Below are 19,666 nucleotides of genomic sequence, written 5' to 3' on the forward strand. Positions count from 1 at the left end.
GAAGGGGAAGACATGGGACCTTGGTGCTGCAGTGGGTTTTATCAGACCAAAGCCCTGCACCAGGCCCGCATTCCAGAGGGGCCAGATCAGCTGGTCAGCTGCAAGGGAGAGCAAACTCCCAAATTTCCCTCTCTGTGGTCCTTTATACCTGACTGACTCCTCTGCTGAGAGATTCAACAACATCCTCTTGGTACATGGGGAGACATTTTTCTTTTAGCATTACCAGCATAGCTGAGCTGATTTATCAGTCTTATCAATTACCAGTGCAGAAGGCTTGCTGGCGTGCAACAGGATAGAGAACGCCATTGTGGGCCTTCAACAGATCCATGCTACCGCTTTGAGTCCCACTTCCACCACTGCCAAACACAGACACAGAGTGGGTGCACCACATGTGACAGCCACAGAGATGCCTGGAGTAATCCCAGCCAAAGAACAAAGTTCAAATAAGACATAATTTTATTCCAGAGTTCCCAGCACATTCTGTAGTTAACAAGCCCAGTGACATGGCACAAATAACAAGCACTCCCCCTCTTAAAATCTTTCTTTACTGTCTGTAATGGGATTTCTTTTGTTGTTGTGTTGGTTTTTTTTTCTTCTTTAAATCAAAACACTGGAAGCATTAATTAGAAGTAATTGTTGATGGTATCATCCTAAATACTTACTGTGTTTCTTATCTGGCAAGCTCATGCCTTAGATTCCAAGAATAAATCACAAAGACAGCAGATACCACATATCACCACAGAAATGAGTTTAGCCTGGGAGAACAAATTAAGTAAAGATACAATCTAAAGCCCAGATCTCCCTTTGGAAATGATGATTTGGTCTCACTCCTGTTCATAGATGCTCTTTGCATTTGCAAGGCTCAAAGTAAAGCAGTAGCAGAATAAAGCTCTTGCCTGTTAAATGTTCTGGTGAACTTGCTCTACACAGGGGCAACAGAAACTACCCTTGCAGGGCTGGGGAAGCTGTACCCTGCCCCATCCCTGCACACGGCTTGGCCACGCAGCTGGAGTACACCTGCACCACAGGGGAAAAGAGAGGAGGCACAGCTCTTACTCTCCACCCAGGAAGGAGGAGGAGGAGGAGTCCAGCTGCCACAAAAGTACCTGGGCTGACATGACCTGGTCCACAGCAGGAGCAGGAGCAGAGAGCACAGTGGGTAACGGGCACCCCAAGTGCTTTGCAGAGAAGCAGTGACCGCGTGGCTCCTTTCCTGGCCGTGCTGCTCCCTCCCTGGGGCTGTGGCCCAAGTGCCATGGCAGAGCCTGATGCTCAGATGACTGCAGGGCAGGCAATCACAGCTTCCCTGCAGAGCACCCGTCTCTTGTGTCACATAACTGCACTGAAAGCAAAGAAAAAAAGCCAACTTTGTTGACGGAAAGGCCAAAAGGTCTCTCCTTTCTATTGCCATCTACAGCTCCTGCACATGATTCAGGGATCATTCAATAGCTTTATTTTTCCTGGGCTTTATCAGCCATTGCAGCTTCTTCAGCCAAAATCGGAGGCAGGCTTGAACGAGTCACAACTAATATCATACTGATTAATGCTTATATGTCACCGCAGTTTCCAGCTGAAGGAGAAAAACACTGGGTTCCCCATAACAAAACTCAACACAGACACTTCAGGATTAGTTAGGTATCAAACAGATAAGTAGTGGAACGAGAAAATTAAAATTCACCTAACATTAACTATTAAGAGGAAAAGTGTTCCCAGGCTCTTAGCAACTGTCATTAACACCTGCAGCAGGCAGTGTTATAACACATCTCCAAGGAGTACTTTGTAATCTTGCAATTCGTATTATCAGAATTTTTAAATGCGAGAACATTTCTACTTTTTTTTGCTCCCAATTATTCTGGTACCAATCTGGTGAAATTGCCTCATGCAAGGGTAATGCAAATTGCCCCAGACAGGGAAGGGGAAGGCAATTTCACTGGTGGTGGGGTTACCTTTTTCTATAATGTACTTTTCTTCCAGGTGGTCCCTCACTGTCCTGGACTCCCCATAGCTCTTGAAGAAAACAGTTCTTTTGCTTTATTTCTCTAGCAGCAGGTAGGTATTCTCCTTCTGGGGAAGTCTCGGGTCCTTAACTGCAACATTTCCCAGAGAGGAAAGCTGCTCTGCGGGAAGCAATGTGGCAGCTCTGTACCTCAGAGGCATTAACTGCTCAGACTCATGTTATTCCTGAGACTTACTTTTTCTCTCTAGTGCCAGGCAGTGAGCATTTTGAGGCACTGGATCAGCTGTTAGCAAGACACTCCTCCACCTCCCATTACATACACTGGCTGCTTCTGCACAAGCTTTCACGTGTCAAAGAGGCAAAGGCAAATGGCTGTGGCTCCCACAGACACAGCTGCTGTAGCTGGGCAAAGGGACCTTTTCGGAAATAAGGACACTACACCAGGTATGGTGTAGATGTGGTAAAAGTGGGCCAGAGAGAGAAGGGAAAGAGGAGTTTGTAGCATTCGGGGAACACTTGCCTGCTCACAGCAGGGCTGTGCCTGCCCCAGGAGCCCATCATCACCAGGTTTGGTATTCAATCCCTTCCAAACCCAGGAGAGTCCTTTAGCAAGCAGCTGGAATAGGGCTTCACCAGACTGAGCAAGCAGCAGCTAGCCGAGGGTGAATTACTTCATCACCCCAAGACCAGTTTCAGCTACCGAATCAATTTTGCAGGGCACTAAATAAAAAGAAGTTCCTTAAAAACTTCCCTGCAGTACCTTTCTAGGCAGAGTCTAATAGGCAGCTACAGTCTCCAGTTCAGTGACAAAAGCCACCCAAGGAGCATTTCAGTGACATGACGCTGAGCTAGACAAGAGCACGAGTCGCTTTATGACTCTCAGATCAGTCATGGCTGGCAGATACTTGTGCTCAGTTTACCAGCTGCCCTGCATGGCTTAAGTGTTGAGCCAAACATTTGGATTATGAATGGAGTTGACCTACTGGATACTCTCCAGAGCAACACGTATACGTGCAGACCCTGTGAATAACCACAGTTCTCATCTAACATCAGACATGTTCTGCACTATTTCAAGATACAGAGCAGGTAAGACAGCAATAACTGACAGTTCAAACACATTGCAGGGGCTGCCATGATGCTGAAGTCTGTTATGGCTCCCATTGCTTTCGAGAGCAAAACACTCACCTACCGGATGAGGGGTGAGAGCTTCTGAACGCTCGAGCTCTTTCAGAGCCTGCGCAAACCTTGTGCATGATCTGCCCTCACGAGTAGCTGCCAAAAGCTTTTTGTCACTAACACCTATGACCCCAAAGCCATACTTTGGTCCCCCATCTGTCATTTGAAGACTGACCTATGCTTTCACATCTTTCACTTGTCCTTTCCAATAAACAATCTTTTTTCCAACTTACGCCATGAAGTTCTGATTCCAGCTGTAACTGAGACCACAGGTAAAGTTTAGAGGGGAGAGAAAACTGATTTGTTTGAAAGCCAGTGTTGTGTGCTGAGGTTTGGTGGGGTTTTTTAAAATGGTAACTCCAGAAAACAACATATACTGGATAATTCCAGTGACTGTTTATCACAATGCCTAGCTAATACAGGCAATAGCCTAGTTTGAGATTTTTAATAATTCAAAACTGTTCATGTACATAAGAAATTCCCAGAAAAGCGCAGAGCACTGGGACCTGCTGCTGCCCCACACCCAGGACTGCAAGAGACTCTCCTCTCTCACGGAAAAGGATGTTTCATACTCAGATGTAACAGAAAGGAGCTCAGCAAGTACAAATTTCATTTCATGGTTTTGTACAACACTAATGTAATACACACAATCACATAAATAACTGGTACAGAGTACATCACTCATGACGACAGAGACAACATCACCATCCGGCCTTTCTCAACATTAGGACTCCAGGAGCCATAAGCATTCAAGTCCGAAAGGACTGCAGTAACTTCAACCATTAGTGCCAGAAAATGGACTGCCCTCATGAAAGCTGTATTTAAAATGCAGATTACCTAACACACAAAATGAAGGATCCTGCTGAATTTTAAGGGCTTGGATATTTTGCACAGTCTCCAGCACAAATGCAAGCAGTGTCATTAAGAAGGGTGCACCGTGGCTTCCTTTCCAGTCTGTCTTCCTCCAGGAATCGGCCTCCTTCAATTCCATCGAGTAGAGGGTTGCTCCATTGAGGTCCCAGTGCCCAAGCCTGGAAGTGCTGTGATGTACAGGGCCGCTGATAAAACATCATCGAGGTGAACAGGCCTGGAGCGAGCACACTGCTTTGCTGCCCTTCCCTCCTAACAGGCCTACAGGAACACTCCTTGAGTCGCTTCTCCACTGTGCATGGCTACTGCTGGCCAGTGAGAAACACGTGGCCTGCAAGCAGTGTCCTGTGCTGTGATTCTGCCAACCATTTTAATATACGTAGCAGATAAGCACTGAGATTTAGTAAAGGAAACAGGATAAAAGCCAACAAAACACTCCTTCCATACTGCTGCAGTGTTTATTCAACCCAAATTCCTGATGCACTCTATTGATCAATCACTTTGGCTAATTGGGCATTACTCATGCCACCGCACAGCGCGATGTTCACAATGGCAGAGCAACGGAGGCATTATGGGGTTCAGCTTTTTACAGCAGGTGTTTACATGTAGCAGGTCCTTGCGTAAGGGCTCATTATAGGATGATTGTCCCTCTGTGAACAAAGCAGCAGCACTTCGGGCTTCTCCAGGGCTGAGAAGTGCTACGTATAGGCACAGTATTGTCATCGTTAGGAATCGAGGTTGATTAGTGCCACGGAGAGCAGCTATGATTAAGCAGGTTGGCTCTGTTACCTCTTTCCCTTTCTCTGGTTTAACGGTGATCCAACTGCAAGGCACAGGTGATGACAGGAGGAGAGTGAGGGGAGCAGGGTGGGGAAGGTGACCATTAAAAAAACAAAGGAGGGATACTCTGAGACACACAGTTACCGTTAACAGCAGACAAGCAGACCAGAGGCAGACAACGACAAGCTGACCTGCTGATTTGTCGCCCAGTCCTGGAAACCCTCATGCACCACACCACTACCGGCAGTCCTTCAGTGAAATGCCAAAAGAAACATCAGCACCACGTTGACGATGATGAGGAAGAGCAGGATGACAAAGACCACTACCCGCTGGGTCTCCGGGTTCATGTTGCAGCGGAGGAAAGTGTGAAGTGCACTCCATTTGTGCCTGCTTCGGTCGGGGACCTTTGCCATGGCTTCAGCCCCCAAAAAAGGAAAAAAAAGAAAAGAAAAAGCAAAAAAAAAAGGCAAAAAAAAAAAAAAAGCAGGCTTCTTCAGTGACCGCTGTCCAGCCCACAGCAGGGGCACAGATGGGGGCAGAGGGCTGCAAACAAAAGCTGTTTTGCAGCTCTCAAAAGCAGAAGTCTAAATGGTTCAACACAGCCATTGCTGGTCCCGCACAGCACGTGTGCCAAAACGTCCCCCTGCCCACCCCCTTATCTCAGGGGGATGCTTATCAGCACATCCGTGGGTTTCCACATCATCTTTGCCGAAGGAACCGTCGCCATTGCTTTAGCAGAAGGAAGACATTTAATTCCTTCTTGCAGAAAGCCTGAGCGTGCCGGAGCACTGCAATCCGGGCTGCGATATTGGCTTTCCAGAGAGCGGCTCAGCTATTTGCTGGGCGCCGTCTCCAGGATACATGCAGGCCTTAGCAACGCGGCAAGCGCCAGCCCGACGTGGCGGTGTGCAGGGGAGGCTTTTAAGGAGGGTCAGGAGTGGATTAGGCGGCTGCTTTTTTAAATCCTTCCACCCGCACTTAAAAGCGTGCCAGCAATACAAACAAGTCCTGCCAGAAGGCAAATCCCACTGCTCTGGGTAGGGTTGGGGAAAGCTGGCCGTGCAACAGTACAAGGGCATGGTGAGAGCATACACGGCTTCCTGCACACCTGAGTGTGCAACAAGCTGCTGGGTGTTTGCAAGGAGGACAGGGGCAGATGCAGCCCTTTGACTGGGGGTCCAGGAGAAGTGGCTCCTGTTTGACTCTGCCGTCCACTTCCTGGCAGGATCCTGGAGCCAGAATGTCTAAAGAACTTGGCTTTCTCTGCCAACGCCTCCATGGGACTGAGGCACTTAAACCCCAAATCTCTGCAACCAGAAAACCTCTCATCAGCTCTGCAGAACCCTAAGCGTGCTTTTATGAACTTAACATTTTCCTGCTGGACTGTGAAGTTCACCAAGCATCAAGCTGCCTGGGGTACACTCACAGATGCCCTAGCCTAAGCATAGCTCCCACCAATGTATGATCATGATCAGGCTGAAAAGGCACTCGTCCTCGGAAAGGTCAGGGATGGTTCTTGGAGATCACCTGTCGCAAACAGGCTCTTTGACTGCAGCCAGAGCCCTTCTCTTGCCTCTAGCCAGCAAAGCAGAACCTACCTTTTACTCAACAGCTGACAGTAACAGCATTCCCCAGGAAAGGGAGGACCCAGAGTTCAGGACCGTCATTGACAGGAGGTAGTACAACATCTTCCAGTTCTCACATGCTCACCCCACACACACCCCCTCATGAAACTGAGAAAGGTCAATCCAGCCCCAGGAGCTAGGGCTAGGATACAGTAGCTAGTACATGGAGCTAGGTGCAAAGAGGATGACTCTGCACTTTACCCAATAGGTTCAAACATGGGGGAATAAAAAAAATAAAAAAAAATAAAAAAAACCAACACGCATAGATCTATACACACACATTCCTAGGAGCAGGAACCAGAAGTCATGGCTCCCCCCTTAAACATGCTGACTGCTAAACACCTGTGGTAGAATCCATCTCTGGGAAGGGCAATGAGGGAGCAGCCACATGCTGTGGGTACGAACAGAACGCACTCAGCTGCTCTCACAGTTGAGAGAACGCATATTAAAAAAAGTGTCTTTTTTCAGGTGTTAGCACATCAATGTCCATAATGTTTCTTGAAAATCTGTATATCTCCTGTATGTATCCTGGAACACAGTAGGTGAGAGACTTAAACGGGAACAGGTTTAAGAGTTGTAGTCTGGCTGGGTACTTTTTCTTTTGTTGGGGGTTTTTTTGGTTTTTTGGTTTTTGGTTGTTTTTTTTTTTCCCCCCAAATTGTGCTAACCTCAGCAGGGGTTATATAGAAAGTGCTAAGCAGTCAAACAACTTCCACTGTCTCCTTATGCTTCCGTAACATTTAAGATATCTGACTTTTTTGGCATTATAAAAGTCAAGTCTAGAATTATTTCAGTTTGCTGGTTTCTGAACTTAAAGATCCTGCAGATCTCTTTGTCTCTAGCCTAAATATAGAACAAGGGGGATAATGCGTAGGACAAGGGCTTGTGCTCTCAGTCTAGCTTCAAGACCTGACAAGCAGAACTTCTCATATGGAGCAAACTACTGGGACCCATAGGCTGCCCAAGCTCCCAGGTAGTTTTGAGTTTTTGGCCTGCATTCACTTAATGGCTTTGAAAAAACAATTCTCCCTGCATGATACTTAGGTCCCTAAGCTTGCAGACTTCAATTTAATGGAATTTCTTCAAGTCCACAGTTGACTTATCATTGCATTCTTCAATTCCTGGGCATTCTGCAAATATTGTCTGATTTTGAAGGCATTTCACAAACAGATTGAGTTTGGGCATAAGCCACTGAACAGTATTTAGGAGGGATGCAAATCTTCAGGAGAAGCTAATCATGGTGAATGGGAAGCACGATCACATACGCTTCTTTGAAACCTGCACTACCATCTTCTCTAGTCACTTGGTTACGCTGAAAAGAAATAAACTACAGTGACCCACCAAGACACACGCTGGTGAGTCAGGGTGGCAGAGGTATACTGTTGGTGCCACAGGATACCGGGCCATTTCTAAAATCCATGATGATGTAACTCTCTAGCAATCTCCTAAAAATCTTTGCCACTCATGAACATGCTCAAGCACTTGAACATGAAAGCACAGAAAGTTTGACTTAATATCTATAAAGACATCTTAAAGGGGAAAGTAGTTAACTTCTTGGGCACTGCTCTGAGACTGCTTGGAAGGAGAAGTTGGGAGGAAACAGATACCAAGATGAAAATACAGAAAAAAAAAAAAGATACAAAATTGTAACAGAGGGAGCATTTTCACCTAACTTTGTTGGAGCTGTCTCTAAGATAAACATCCTAAGCCACAGCTATGTTCATTTGCTTTTCTGATGTACAGGCCTAAGTGCCCTCCTGTACTACATTGCGTGGACACATACAACGTGTTTACCTTGTGTACATCTTGGAGCATTACACAAGCAATGTCAAGTTGCAGTTACCCTTCTGACCCCACAGTAAATAAGCAAGCATGAGTAGAAACTGATCTTGACAAGGACAAAAACTGCAGCGTGACTCTAGCTGTGACCTGGCTTTTGTTTTCACCCCCATGCAGTGAATCCCCTCACACAGTCCTTCACAGAGTTTGTCCGTGGCGGAGTTACTTCCATGACAACTCAACGTGCTTGCAGAGGAGGGGGGCCCTCTCCAGCTCCTGCCACATGCTGCTAAACACCACATGGCATTTTTCTATGACAGAAATAAAGCCTCATTCTTATTCCTCACTGATCAGATGTGCTCCTGTGGTAGGTGGCATCAGCGAGGGATGAAATAACTGAAGGTTTTACCTTGCAGCTTGTTGTAGAGTGGGATATAGTTTGTATTACTATCACTGAGGGACCATATTTCAAGTAAGTGTTGCACAATCTTCATTGGAATGTAATTTTCAATTGTAATAACTTATGTCCAATCCTTCCTCTAAAAGCCATCCTCAACCAGGACTGCACTAAGGGAATAACGCTGCCACTCAAACAGTGCAAGTGGTGAGCACGGGGCAGCCTCGAAGGCCTAATGGCTCCCAAAGCCACACTGCAGTCACAGGAGCACACAAGCCTTCAGAGAGTAAGTTATTCAAGAACCCCCAGTCTAATATTAGATAAAGCAGAAACAGAAAGATACTTTTCCCCTCTTTCACAAGAGAGCAGACTTGGAAAGCAAGGCTCTGAGTAGTAAAGCTAGATATCATGCTAAAGCATATTTCCAGGACTTCCTATACTTGACTTAACACAAACAGGGATGTGCTTGCTACAAGTACAAGACACACAATGCAATTCAACTCCTCTTAAAGCCAAGGACGCGTTAATATTGTAGGTACAAATAAACTGTCCTCTAAAAATCACTAGAGGAAAAAAGAACACTCTTACTGGGTCATTTATCAACACCCCCTCTCCAGCTACGTGAAAAATGTGTCAAAATATTAACAAGTAACAAAGACAGAAGGAGTGGTGCTAGAATTGAGCCTGGATTAGGCCTATTCCATGCACAGACGCATACTTTTTGCCCCAGCCGCGCTGCCCCATTCTCTGTGGAAAGCACAGAGCATAGGCAAATCAGTCAGTCGTGGGTTTGCCGCCTCTGTTCAACAGAGTTTTGCGTACCATACAAACCCAGCACTGAGCATGCAAATACTAACTTCCTTACAGGTTTTCCTAAGATGTTCCTAACTAGGTATCTTATGAGGTAGCATTATTCTCTCTTTTTACACCAATGAAGCCAAAGACACAAACATGAACTTCCCTGTCCCTCTAGTTGGCATCACTGGTTTTTGGGATGCTGTGTATACAGAACTACACAGAAAGAGAACATGTCCAGCACATGCAGAAGCCTTCAACAGTTCAACAGCCACAGTAACAAATTTTGCCTTGATCCATATAACTGGTTTTTCCCTCCTTTAACTTTTCTTTGACAGAATAACGACCAAATTATTATTGTCCTTTTCATAACACAGAGCTGTTGAAGAGCTTCTCAGGTAAGAAGCCTCTATTAGTTTTTATTTTTTTAATAGAGTGATGAAAATACTTCTACCTAATAACATTGGGGTAATAGACAAATTTCAAATGCATCTTTCAGAGAAGAATCCAGGCTCTGAGTGGACATTCAGTGGACAAATTTCTACTCAGTTTTCAGTTCAGCAACTGAAAACAAGGACCAAGAATGAAATCGTGAGAAGGGCAAGCATTGCTACCTGCAAATCAATCCATGAAAACCAAGTTTCCTTAACTCCCAAATATCCCACTATCACACTTTTCTTGGCATCCAAACTAAGCAACTGTCAACCCTGTTATGCTTTGAACAAACCCTCAGTAACAACTGCAGCTAACACCTCCCAAAAGGATGGAATTCACTATGGAGCCATGGCCAGAAAACATCAGAACAAGTACAGCTTCTTAAAGTGCATATAATCATATATTTCTAAAATGGAAAACAGTCTGTCAAAGGCCCACAATTTGCTCTGAATTTTACAGTGTGTAACACTGTGTTACTAGAGCACAGTTACTCCCACTGCATGTTTCTCTAGCTAGTACTGCATGGTTTAAGCCCACACAGCTTTTACAGCCAGTACTTCCTTGGATAGTTTACTCATGTAATACTGCCAAAATGTTACAAGTTGTTCTCTTGCTTGAGTACTAAGATTCATGAGATAATTATCAATGGAAAGAAACTTGGCTTGACAGTTTTTTGTGTAGTGCACAGATTAAGACATAGCCACATTGTACAGTGCAAGAAAAGCAGCCATTTAGGTGGGCCACCCCTGGCAACAACAATAAAAGAGACAGAATCTGCTTAGCAACCAGACTTCTGCTTTCAGACTCCGCTAAAGTTAGAAAATCTCCCTAAGTTCTCCTAAAGCAAGTTTTATTTTCAAGAACAGCAAGAAGAAGTATTAACATGTTTGAAGCATCTGGGAATTATTGTCATGGCCTAGAGCTCCAGTGTCGGAGGAAGCACGTTGCTGCTGTGAGCCACGTATCGACACAACACATCCCACGCGCTTCTGTGAGTCGAAGCAAGGGAGCTTCCAGCATCACACACAGATGATGACACATTTCCAGGATTGGGCTAGAGCTGGGCATGCATTTGGGTTTGACTGAAGGTGGAAAATTCTTTTTCAATACTGATGACATATGACAGGTAAGGGATACAGACAGGAATGGCCTGGTAAACAAAACTAAGCATGTTATGATGGATGTGGTGGAGGCAAGGAACAAGCAGAGACATGCAAAGACCGGCTGGCACAACCCATGTGCCAGCCTAGGAAAATGAATCTTTTCAATACAAGATTGGACACAGGCAGAACAAAGGATGCTGTATTAACAATGCTCTGAAATAAAGATGGTAAGGTGGATGGATAGGAAAGGAAACGTTGCATCTTAGAGACCTGGCAAGGTTAACAGCTTGAATGCAATAGCTAGAAAGTGGTCAGAATAGAAGATGACACTCTTGTTACAGAGCTGATGAACAGACAGGGTGGCAACAGCATCCTTAGTGACCAAGGGAGGTGATGTTCAGGAGGTGCTAGAAATTATACTTTAATGCCTTTTTTTTTTTTTTTTGCTATCCTGAATTTGAGCTGAAATTTTGACAGCCATGGATAACAGATAGACAAGGAATGATCTTCACTTGGGTACTATGTCGGCTGGAACAGAGAGACAAGGGAGAAACAGAGGCAGTGAAATACTCTGGGAAAAGTCAGGGAAAGAAGAGAGGGAACAAACATGGGTGGAGTTGTGGGATCTGAGGCAGGTGAAGTCAGAGGAAGTTGCAGTGAAGCCAGTGAAAATAGATAACATGGGTGAGAAGAAGGGTATGAATAACAGTGCAAGGTGACAAGATGAATGTGGTGACTAACATGGAATAGAGGAAGATGCATAATGTATGGAGCTGGAAAAAAAACACTAAAGATAAAAACTCTTACAGGGATTAAGAGAGGTGGCTGGAGGAGGGAGGAACAAGAGCAAGCTTTATTTTTTGGTAGTTTCTAGATCATAAGACTCCTTTCCTTCTGACTATACAGGAGTTTTCAAGAAAGCCATGTGATTTTGGGCTGTCTGGCATATTCTGTTGAGCCCGCACATTATAAAATGAGTACAGGGTCCCTTTAGCTGTCATCTGTAAAAAAATGTGTTTATTTGCAGAGTGGTGTTATGACACTTTCCTGACTGCTCAACCTCCTCCTTTCTTACAGAATATACCAGTCTTGCAGATGTAGAAAATGGGAAAACGGCCTACAGGTAACAGTGTGGTAAAGTTCTTCCAAGCTGGCATGTAATAATGTTAATTTGAGAATCCTCCTTCACTGTCTTCTGAAACAGTTAAAGGAGCCAGAGGAGGACTGGTGAGAACAAGCAGCTCCATGGAGTATGAGAATAAGAAAAGCTATGAGTGGGTAAAAGACATAGATAAGCTGTGTAGAAGAAAAAGGCTAGACATTTTTATGTTCTACACACAGAAAAGGAGGACAGAAATTTTACAGGGCCAAGCAACTTTCCAAGGCCATCTTTTCCTGAGACCTCTGGTTTAGCCAGCAGGCCAGCAAAAAATGCAGCAGAACAACACACCCTGAAGAATAAGTCTTGATGGGCTGTTCTCCAAGAACCTGCCCCATCAACCAAGTAATTAGTAACAATTAAGATACAGCTCAGAAGCAACTTGGTAAGTGGCTTTCAAGATGATCAGCAAGGCAAGGATGGGAAATTTATAGCCCTAACAGTAAACAAACAAGGTGCCCCTCTGCTTTACTAGCAAAGCATCCATTAGGGACAGAGGAACGTGAAAAAACAGAACATTCAGTCTATATTGGATAGCTCAAGCAGCCTGCTTTCTTCTCCTAAAACCCCTTGACATGAAGATTTGCTAGTGCAAATCAGTGGAATAGCCAGAAGCAGGATCCTCTCTAAAGTTTAAGATAAAACCAGCTAGAAGTAGGATTGAAACAAAATAACCCCATCAACACCTTTCCAGGTCATGGTTCTCTACAACTGCACCTGCCCCTCAAGCCAAAACTTCAAGAAAGAAGCTGCACTTGATGTTCAACTGCTGTAAAGCAGCACAGCTCTACTCCTGTCCTCTGAGGCCCTGATCACACTCCACAACTCCATGCAAATCTGCCTGACAAGTATTGTGCCACATGGAGGTGTGCCAGTCAGTCCCACACCACTTGGGACAAAGGCCGTTCTGTTCGCCTGCCTATGGAGCATGCGTGTGCTCGAGTGTGGGAGTAGTGGGGTTAATGCAAATATCATTTCCTCGTTTTGCTGCAAGGAGCCGGTATATGACTGACCTGCACTGGAACAGTGGCTCTCCCAGGGCATGCCGAGGGCACTGGGCAAGGGCTGGCCCCAAGTGCCCCAGAGGGAGGGGGAGTCTTTCCATGAGCCGCAGGAAAAGCGGCGTTGGCACTTCAGCAGCTTGGTTGTTCTGCTGATCTTTCCTCCCTCTACAGCTCCCACAGTTTTGCTGCTTTTATCAGAGCAGTAATATAAAGCTGCAAGGAATATCGCAATGCCTTCACTGCATTAAAGCACAGCTGAACTTGCTGATAACTCTGCTCCCAGTTTACTGAGTGTGGGACAAGGTATCTTGGTCACTGAACAGGGCTGAAGCTGACAGGGAAGATCTTTTGAGGGATTAACAGTGCTCTATGAAGGGCCAGAAGAGTCAGGAGGGATTTTATTTTTCCACCACTGGGTTCAAATGTCTTCTGGGGATTAGGAAAAAAGGAAAACTTTGCAGAGAAGAGCTACTCTAAATCAGGATTTGGAGAGAGGAGAACAAATCCAAGAAATGTTCTGATATCAAAACCATGCTGAGAGGAACCTCAGGCATAAGTATGGTATAAATCCAGATATATTCACTCCTCTGTCTCTATGCAAACACTTAAACCTGGAATAACCTCTACACTAACCTTTACCCAGCATTCCTACTCTGTCTCATTCCTTCTTTATCCCCCTCTCTCCACAAATCTCTGTACTCCAATATCCACTTTGTTATTGTGCTGTTATCCATCACAGGTATTTACTGAACTAGCGAACTGGGGCACGGACATCCCAAAAAAATATTTTTAAACTAAAGATATTGGCAGAGTGAATTGTAACAGCAAGATTCTGCAAAACAGACTTGTCTTTGCACACCATTGGGCTACCATTTCAAGCAGGAATAATTCCAGTTTAATTTATGCTACACTTCTGAAGTCAAATCTTAGAAGGGGTGCGAATATTGCAGTGCTTCTAATGTTCTTACTCCCACAGAACAGCAGTGGGGCGTCAGGTACCAAACCATGGATCCCTGAAAGCCAAGCAAGGAGTTCCCAAGGATAGCTAGTGAGATGCATCAGGACAGGAGCAAGGTCCTTCTCTGTATCAGGCAGAGGGCAGGTTTGAAAGCAAGGCTCCCACTCTACACATGAATGGTGAAACCACTCATCTTCACCTGCTCACAGGTTATCCTTGGCTGTCATTGTACAGGGTCTGATTGACCGTGAGCACTCCACAATCAGGTCCTGTGGGCAACACTGGTTGAAGATGGCAGATTAGAAAGCCTGTGATTAGGTGCACATGAGAGCCCTCCGCAGGTAGGGACCATCAGGACCTCAGAGGATTAGTGCCTGCCTGCCACCCTAACTCAAGCGCAGCAGAACAAGGATTTGAAGATCCCAGCGACACCATAGTAGATGGCCCTCGTGTGCTAGAAGTAGCAGACAAGAAGCCAAAGCCTTCTACAAATGTCACCCTTAGCCCTACAGGATACTATGCCACTGGTATGGATTAAAAGAGCTCTTTTAATGTGCTGCCGAAGTATTGGAAGTTGGTTGCAGCCTTCACCATAAAGAGACACCCACCTCTTGTGATGAGCATCAGTACACACATCATGTTTTCTTTAAGCTGTGAGGAGCATCAGACTGTTATAGGAACCCATGGATACACTGGATAAAATACAAGCAGACTTTGAGATGATTTGGCACTACTTCAGGAGTTAAAACACTGTTGGAACTTTTTTTTTTCCAGGGGGAAAACTGTTTGTGGAGCCAAGCCTCTCTCTACACCCCAGTAACTGGGAACACATATAATACCAGCAAACAACAGACATTATTAAGAGTCCCCTAATACTCACAAGCTATCATTAACAAGTGTTAACAGAAGCTGTTAGAGTCTTTACAATTTAACAGCTAGCAGGGCTGCTGTAAGAACTCCAAAGCCATCATGCTGTCTCCACTTATTTTCATTGAATGACGTATTTAGGCCTGTTTTGCAGCCACAAATGAAAGTTTGGGCAGTACCTTCCCCCTTTAAACATGTCAGGGTGCGTGTGGGTACACACCCGTGCCCACAAAGCGGTGAAACACAGAGGCTACCTCTCCTGTTCTTCTTCTTCAGTTTGGCTCCTAGAAGGAGGAGTTAGGTCCGTTCAGAGATCGACCCCAGAACCCAGTCATTCCCTTAGGCACGTGCAGGACCCTTCCACTGTAACACCTCAGCTTTTCTGTTTAGGAGTTAAAACTGTGACAGACCCCCATGTGCTATTCTTGCCCCAAGAACTAAGCTAAGCCAGAGGTTTTTTTGTTTGTTCCTAATGAGTATCAGATTAATAGGGCTATTTAGAGAAAGCATGGGTCTAGCAAAAATTTATACATTTTATAGAAATGGTTCTGTGTGGATTGAACACCTGCTGTTGGTCTGCATGTATGCTACGGACCATATCATATATGTATGGGAGCTACCTACCCACACATCACACATACGTGTGGAAACAAGCATTTGGATTGCTAAGGGCTCACTGCATGACTGCAAGTGTGAAAGCTTATCCCATTTCTCCCACCTTTCAAAAAAAAAAAAACCACCAAAAACCAAAAAAAACCCCCAACACCACAAAAAAACCCCAAACCCCCAATATCCACTTGCAAGATAGTCTTTCCTCAGATAATGACAATCCACAGCGCTGAGTGAGCTGCACTGACTTCCATCACCCCCTCTTCAGCCTACTGGGGGAGGATACCTTGTACAGGGGACGATCAAGTCCTAACACTGACAAGGGCATGAGAAAGTGGCTCAGAGCAGCCACAGCTGCCTGTGGTAGAAAGCAGATGTATGGCTCTGGTGACCCCCAGGACCACTTAGCTCCTGATCATGATGTTTGATGAGACATAATTGCTATAGAGCATTTGAATATACTGATTTTCTTTTAATCCATTGCAAAAAAGCCCTCTGAAATGACCTTAGAACTGTAAACACTAAATCCATCAGGCAGTAAAAGAAGTTACAATTCTGATTCCATACCCTGAACATTCACATGTGATCCCTATACAAAGTTATGCAAGCACTCGGTACCAAAAACTCAGATCCAGTAAAGATTTACGTCCATCGGGGAACATTATTTCTTGTCCTTGACAGCACTGAGCTTTATACAGTACACTGCAAATCAATCATAATTGCTGCTTCTGGACCACAGTTGTCAACCTTGGTTGCAGAAATACGCAACACAAAAGCGGGAATTGAGCCCACCGGAAAAAAAAGGGGGGGGGGGATATTTGTTAACTGGTTTCTATTTGCTTTAGTATCAGTTGGAAGAGCTACATACTCACATTAAGACATAAAAGTGGTAATAAATCTCCTCTCCCAGATTACACAGGAATGTTATATATTGCTTCCATATGATCAATAATTTTAATTCTGTTTCAGTCTGGAAATCAGTTGCAATCATAGCTTTTTCAACCTATTCTGTACTCTTAAAAAAGGGGATGATAACATTTCATAGCTCTATTTAATTTTTTTACTGTCTTTTGAAATTTGTCCTCATATGGTACACAAGAGATTTGTATTAATTGGAATGTAGAGAGATAATGTGAAAAATGCTATGAAGGATATTATTCATGTTTAACAAAATTAAAATATGTTGTTCTGATTTCATCTGCATTAACGTTTTATGAGTTTGGGGGTTTGTTTTGTGTTTAGTTTAAAAAAACAAACAAACAAAAACCAGTTTACATGTCTGTCTTGTTTAAAATTGGTTGTGCTTGGAGGAGCACGGGATGAGCCTGGAACAACTTCCCAGTGAGTGATCAAAGAGTTTAGCACAAGACTAATGCTTTAGAGACTCAACAGTCCCAGCTGTACACGGCTCGGTAAGACAAGGTATCTGCTGCCCTTGGTACACGGCAGATGTATTGTTTGTTCCAGTTCCTGAATATTTTTCTGTACGAATGACTCTTAAATCAGAAACATATATGTTGGAACCAATTAGCCTAATTGTACCCTGTCAACAAGCACTGGTTAGCACAAACATCTGTAACATACTACAATATTGTCACTTTAAAACATAAGGCAATGGTGTTGCATGTCTTAGATAAAATCCTGGCCTGCTGAAGCCAATGAGTTGGGCATTTCCTCAGGAGCAAGACTTCACATACCAAATTCCAAACTTATCAAACATAGAGCCATAAGAGATAAGGAAAAAATCAGGAAGTCTTGCTGCTATTTTCCAAACAGTTAGTGCTTCCCTTTCACAAGATGTGGATGGTACTGTTCATATAGGGCTGCAAGGGGCTAAACACTCCCCATGTTGAACTGCAATAGCATTTCTTCCAAAGCACAGAGCCACGTGGACCCTTCACACAGTGTGACAGAAAAAACCCTTTGTACACATCAGATATTTCCAAGCAAACAGGCCTAAGCCTACTCGCCCAGGCCAATTACTTGATAAGCAGTATAGTTTTCCTCATTATCACCATGATCACTTGAGAGCTGCACAGGCGGGCTTTTTATATGCTTAATCGCTCCTGTTCTCGACTTCAGTCTACATATAACACATTTCGTGAAGCTTGAAGATAGATCTGTCCTATACATAATATCTTTGCACTGGAAGGACAGAACCATAATGCATTTGCAGTATATATTTTTCTCTTGCCACATTTTATCTAATTATACTGTGGAAGCAAAAAGATACAAGGATAGGGTCTTTATCTGGAACAAACACAAAGTAAACTCCACCAAGTACAACCTAAACACAAAAAGCCTCTTTTCACGAGCATCAAGAATGCATTTGAAAGAATGTCAAACAGATGCCCCAAGAAAAGGACTTCCCCTGCCTCTTTTCTCATCCCAAACCCTTATTATTACTTTTTGATTGATTTTTCTTGGCTCTTACACAGTCTCATGCTGATCTTCTTAGGTGGGTTCTATACAACCTTCCCAGCTTTCTTTTATCCCCCTAGTCTTCTTGCCAATAGATTATTCTAGTTTTATGAAAGGTTTATTTTTTATTTCAAAACCATTTTCTCTTGATCCAAAATGAGCTAAAACTCAGTGGTTGGGTGTTTTGTTTTTTAATGCAACACTTGGTCTGCCAAATGCCTTAAAAATGCATTTCAACCTTCTCTGTTTATTTGAAAGCTGCTTCTTCCAAGGCGGCTAAGAATAATGCGGTTACCATAGTTTCCTTATCCCCGACCAATAAAATGTAATTTGGAATACAATAAAACAAAGACCAGACTACTCACAAAATGTAACTAAAAGATTGGACATTGATATCTTCACCCCACATCACTCCTAGCACAACTACGGAAAATACTCAAGACTAATCAATACCCAGCTTTTGGTCCAGCGGGGAAGATGAAGATAAGCCTGTCCAATTGCCAGCTATTTGAGATATTTAAATTCCAACACTTAAGATATCTATTCATGTAAAATCCCTACCTCACAGATTTAGTATTTCACGTCAGAGATTTTGTATTTTACTGTGCTCTTTTGTTTCAGGAGGTGATTGTGTATGAAAGCACTTTGCTAAGGCTCAGTGAAGCTAAGTGATGGATTAATTACCCGTAGGAACCAGTTGACAAAGTAAATAATGTACCGCCTGTTCTTACAGTTTTGTTGACCCCTGAACAGGCAAGCTTCTAGGGAACAAGCCAAAAATAATCTTTTTTCTTCCAGTCAACTGGCCAACAAAACCCCACATACACTTCAAAGACTACACAAACTATACCTGCTTTGGACACATCCATTTGATTTCTTGATTAGAAGTTAAATGATGAAATTTTACTCTAATAAAATGAACTTTTAAGAAAAGAAAGAAAAACAATTTTTCTCAATAATAATGAATAATGAAAGAGAAAATGACAACGTGCATGATGGATATACAGACCCACTGCCAAGTTAATTTTTTTTCCTGAATTTAAAGAGTTGTAAGGATTTCCTTTAAAAAAGTAAAATATTTTGCTTTTTCCTTTAAAAAAGGAAACAGAAATCCAGAGGATGTTCTGTTTGATGAGCCACACTAAGAAGACTTACCAAGCCAAACACCTGAACGGGAGGGAAGCAGACTCCTCCTCCCACACTCTCAGTGCACACTATGGGGCTGATGCCTGTGGTGCCTGGGACTCTCTCACAAACACACCAGGTAAATGCAGGAGAATGCAACTCCAGATTTTCTGTCTTCTACTAATGTTTGATTGCCAGCGACAACAGCCCAAAACAGCTGAGGTTAAATCAAAAAGCTCTGGCCATGGTTTGATAACCCCTGGATGTAGGCAATAAGGGAAGAAAATATTGCAAGTGTCTTCCTTACCCCAGGCACCCAGGGCTGTAGTCTGGGATTCTGAACACTAGGAGCAGGAAAACTGCTAGAAGAGCATTTGCTGCTGTTGTTTTTGAAGAAAAGCCGTTATCCTCACTGTGCAGCTTTCTAGAGCTTTTGCAGACCCCAGAAGCACCATCGCTGTGTATATCAAACATGTAGGCACAGACCTTCAGTCAACATCATTTCAGTTATACCTTAACCACAAGAAAATATAATACATCTTTTATCCTTGCCTTTTCATCTTGTTACAGGTCATATAAAGGTAACAGAGTATAGGGAAAGGAGAA

The 19,666-nt window shown here is 43.9% G+C and overlaps 1 protein-coding gene across 3 annotated transcripts in view; it reads right to left on the minus strand.

Moving 5' to 3' along the window:
• Positions 1-19,666, minus strand: part of ARHGEF4 (Rho guanine nucleotide exchange factor 4) — a 221,747-nt gene that overhangs the window by 24,410 nt on the left and 177,671 nt on the right. The window contains exon 1 of one of the 3 annotated variants that reach the window (XM_075760877.1): positions 4,975-5,588. The exons of the other annotated variants lie outside the window; for them this stretch is intronic. The gene's annotated coding sequence lies outside the window, so the exon portion shown is untranslated. Of the gene's footprint in view, positions 1-4,974; positions 5,589-19,666 lie in introns of those variants that run through there. 3 annotated transcript variants of the gene reach the window in all.

This window comes from Balearica regulorum, chromosome 9, assembly GCF_011004875.1.
Source record: "Balearica regulorum gibbericeps isolate bBalReg1 chromosome 9, bBalReg1.pri, whole genome shotgun sequence".
Lineage (NCBI taxonomy): Eukaryota > Metazoa > Chordata > Aves > Gruiformes > Gruidae > Balearica > Balearica regulorum.